Source organism: Columba livia, chromosome 8 (genome assembly GCF_036013475.1).
Source record: "Columba livia isolate bColLiv1 breed racing homer chromosome 8, bColLiv1.pat.W.v2, whole genome shotgun sequence".
NCBI lineage: Eukaryota > Metazoa > Chordata > Aves > Columbiformes > Columbidae > Columba > Columba livia.
The window spans coordinates 11,579,571-11,584,383 of NC_088609.1; positions in this window are offsets into that span (position 1 = coordinate 11,579,571).

Here is a 4,813-nt window from a genome sequence, read left to right on the forward strand (position 1 = left end):
CCTGTGTTTGCTCCCATCCTGTCCCCATTGCCATGGTGCTCTCCTGGCGCGAGGCAGCGGGGATGCTCTGAGAGACGGACAGACAGACCCCTAAAAGCAACAAGGCAGGGAAGGACAGCCCCTGGTGACTGCACATATGGGCACATCATTAAATCAGTAATTTTTGAGGTGTTTCTTCAGATCGCTGACTCCCCCCAGGAGGTCCCAGGCCCCAGTTCACTGTACAGACATGATGGGGTGGGTTTTTTTTTTTGCAGGAATAGCCCCAATTTACATTCTGGGGTGCTGAGCACCTAGTGCCAGTGTGAGCACCCATTGCATCTCAAACCTCACATGGAACCTGAGGGACCATGGATGGCTCGACGCTGCCCTTAGCATCTCCCAGTGCCCACCACCACTGGATGCCACAAAACCAACTAAAAAAAACATCTGCAGGATCTCAGTGCCACAAAGAACCCAAGAGCCATCCTTAATTTATATATTTCAATATTACAGTAGAGATCAAACTAAATATAGCAAGCAAAACTACATCCCCAGTGAGAGCACTGTACAATACAAATGGAGACAATTAAGTCACAGCAAGGAAAGAAATTAATCTAATGATCTTTACAGGCTCACCATTGAGGAGCTGATTAGCTATGAAGGGAAAGGATGACAAGGAACTCAGCTGAACACGATTTTTCCACTCTCCTTATGGCCATTTCTAGTGTGTCCCTTTCTTTTGCTGCAAGGAGGGAGTGGGGACTCTGATGGTCTCATCCAAAGCACCTCTATGGTCATGGGGGACCACATCACTCTAAGAAGCCCTCAGCATTCATACCGGCACTGCAACCAGGATGACTTCCAGTGATTCTCTGTTTTTTCCCCTCTAATTTACTCATAACCTTCAGAAAATCCCTCTAGCACCCAGTGTCCCCTGACCCACATGAGCCCGTCAGGTATCCCCAGGGATGCCGGGATTGCCTGAGCTGGACACCGGGGATGGTGGTGCCAAAGGGGAGATGCCAGAGGAGCAACAGCCACCTCCACCCAAGGTCCATCCTGGGGAGAAGGGGACCCTGGATGCCTGGAAACATCCCAGGCCAGGCTGGATAGGGCTCTGAGCAACCTGATCTGGGTGAAGATGTCCCTGCTCATGGCAGGGGAGTTGGACTGGGTGAGCTTTGAATGTCCTTTCAACCCAAACCATTTCATGATTCCATGCCCCATCCCTGGAGACAGCATCTGCAACTAGCAGGCTCCAGCTCCACAACAAAACCTGATTTTGAAGCAACTGTATGAACACACAACGTGTGACCATGCAGGGACTGCTCTGGGGCACAGACCCCCAAGGGATCAGAGCCCCTGGCTTCCCCAGGGCTGTGCCAGTCACTTGGGGCCCCACTTTGTCCTCAGATGTGCCCTGGCTGACCTTGCTGGCACTGGCCCCATCCAGGGCCACTTGAGATCCTCTCGCCCCGGCCAGCTGCCCCCTGCGTGTGATTTGGGGTCGATGCCTATGCCAGATACAACACACAAAAGAAACAGCCCATGGCTTCCCCCCCTCCTTACCAAAAACCAGATGATCCCAAATCATTCCTCCCACCACTCATGAGCTGCCAAGATGCTGGAGCGATGCCTCCCGGGGGGCACCGGGGTTGGAAGACAATATCCAGAAATTTTAGGGGGTGGGACACACGGAGATGCAGCCATGCTGTGACCCCCAAAGCAGGATGGCCCCCATGCTGCCCTGACATCAGCGGCAAGATATGCAAGGAATGAAAGTGCCGGGTCTATGGCGAAATGTGCAGCCCCTGCGATCCGGCAGGCCCGGACAAAAGGCTGCCTTGTGCTCAGCGCTGGGTCTGGGCGTGGGTAAAAACATCCCAGGTCCTGCGTGAGGAACTTCGGGGCTCTGGATGGGAAAAGAAATGGCAAAGTTGCCCCTGTCTCTGCTGCAGAGACGCAGATTGTTCCTCATCATCAGCCTGAGACCGTATAAAGCAGAAAAGGGGAAGAAATAATTGCAGTAATTTGCTAACATTGTCCAGGCTCCATTAAATGTTTTTGTTAAGGGTTGACGCATTTTTTGTGCTATAAATATGAAGGAACCTCAGCCCATGGTGCAGGGGGAACCTCAGTCCCTTTGGCAGGAGCCCTGGGGGACAGGGACACAGGGAGATCAGGGCAAGAAACATCCGTCAGCCTCCGAAATGGGGCTGTGGCCACGTTCTACAGGGAGAGAGCAAAACACCTCCAGCCCAATGTGAACACACAGACCTGCACCACTGGTGACACTGGTGAACACCACCTCTGTGGTTAATTAAATCAACAAGCTGTTCCTGGGGAGAGGGGACATGCCTTGGCTTCAGTCCTGCCCGTGGCCTCCCCACACCGGGTGACAGTGGATGCTGGGATGAGCCTCTTGAGGCTTAATGCTGGTGGAGAGGCAAAACTGACAACCAGCAGCTTTCTGGGGTCTGAGTCGAAGCACAGAGTACAAAACACAATAAACTCTGCTTTCTCTTTCCTCCCCCAGTCTGGCCCATGCGGGTGGCAGAGAAAACCTGCACCTCTTGGTTTATCACCCAGAAACTGCCCCATCAGCAGCTGGGATGGTGTCAGCTCAGTGACTATCAGCAGAATTCAATATTCTTAGAAGAGATGAACGCCCCAGCGGCAAAGGCAGATTTATTTGCTGCAGGGGAATGAGCTGCTGCAGCAGCAGCGTGTTGGGCACATCCACAGCATCCGCACTTTGGGGGCTGTGGGGCTGAGCTGCCCTCAGTCCCCTGTCCCATCCCCATGGTTTGGCATGGGGTGGCTGCTCGGCCCTGCTGTCCCCAGGGACAGAGGACAGTTATCACAGGGCCGTGATCTTCTTTCCAAGAAATCTCTTGTTGTGGTACCCAGGTGCCTTCTTTTCATTCCATGTAGCACTTACCTATTCGCAGGGCAAAACGCCAGCTTGGAGGTTTGGGAGTTTGTCTTTCCAGGTCTGAGCATCCCTTGGGGCAGGCCCTCCGGCAGGGCCACCAGGCTGCAGGCAGTAGAAATACAATATTTTGTCAATTGCTCCATCTAGTGCCATTTCAGCAGAAAAAGCCATGGGAGTGCAATGTTCAGAGTCAATGCAGCTTTTCCTGGCTGGTGTCTGCGGCTGTTTGGTGGGGATGTGTTCCCTCCCTGGTGACATCCCCTGGTCCAACGCTGGTGCCATCAGCTGTGTGCTGTGAGGTAGGATGAAAAGAAGGGTAACAGACGTACTAATTGATTTCTTAATATTTGAAAATGTTCATTGGGAATATTCTATTTTCAAGGGCAGATATTGCCCTGTAAGCCTTCATAGTCTCATTTTGAGAAAGATGAGAGAAACACAATAAAGGAAGCACAGGCTCTCATGGCCCTGCGTCTACAAGTTGAAAGCAGATTTCAAAACTGTGGCAGGGTGGGATCAAGCCATCAAAGAGACGAGGACCAGCTGCCATCATGCATCCGAGGGCCCCTAAGAAAGATGAGGACAGACATTTTAGCAGGGCCTGTTGTGATAAGACCAGAGGTGATGGTTTTAAACAAAAGTAGGGAGATTCACGCTGGACATGAGGAAGAAATTGTTGGCCCCGAGGGTAGTGAGAGCCTGGCCCAGGTTGGCCAGAGAGGTGGTGGAGACATCCCTGGAGACATCCCAGGCCAGGCTGGACGGGGCTCTGAGCAACCTGAGCTGGTGAAGATGTCCCTGCTCATGGCAGGGGTGGCACTGGGGGAGCTGGGAAGTCCCTTCAACCCAAACTATTCCATGATTCTATGACCCAGGCACCACCCAAAGATCAGGAACCACGTACCACCAGCACATGTGATCTGCAAGGAGAAAATCTGGTGTGGAGGGGATGAAACAACCTGCAGCCAGCAACAGCTCGTGCTTCACCCTGCACAGGGTAACGCCACCATCTGCAGCAACCGTCCCCATTTGCTACCCCACTCCCCCATTTAAGATCCATTTGTCCACTGCAAACAAGTGTCAAGAGTGCTCTTCTTCCTTGCATGTGAACGAGTCTGTAAAAAAGCCCAGCTAGCAGGGAGGGGAAAGAGGGAAGGAGAGCACATTGCTTTCTAGGGGAATTTATTTGTAGGTCCTTTTTTTTGCTGCACACAAATAAACCAGAACCTGCAGCAAATTAGCTCCTGGCACTACCCACCTTCCACACTTCCACCTTCAACAGATGGCCCATCATACCTGCGCAAAGTGTTAAAAAAGAAGGAGGAAAAAAAAAGCCAAGAAAGGGCTTTATGAGACGTAAGAGACTGTTCCCATTCAAAGTGCAAAAAAGTAACCCTCCCGGACTTGGGAAAGCAGCAGTGACCTCAGAGCCTGCCTGGATGAGGCTAGGGGTAAGGTCAAGGTGATCCTTGTTCCTCTTCAAATTTGGGATGCTGCAGAACATGGATGTCTCTGATTTTTTGCTGTCCAAAAAGGTCCAGCTATCACAGGATTGTGCGTGTTAGGAGAACAAAATGTCTATTGCTGCTAAGAGGAAAAACAATGACCATGACAGTGTTTAACCAGAATGTAAATACAACTAAATTACAGACATAGGAATGAGAAATTGTGGAGAAAGATTATAATGGAATTATATATCAATGTTCAGCACAACTGTAAAAATTGATGTTTTATACATGTGCAACGTTTAATTCATTCCAGTTCTTTCAGGTGCAGGTACGTTAACTGCTCCATCTCAGCATAATCATATAACCTCAACAGACTCTCGCTAAGTCATGCTTCCAGGGTGGTAATCATAGTTTGATTAATTACATGGAATCTGGAGTCATTGCAGAC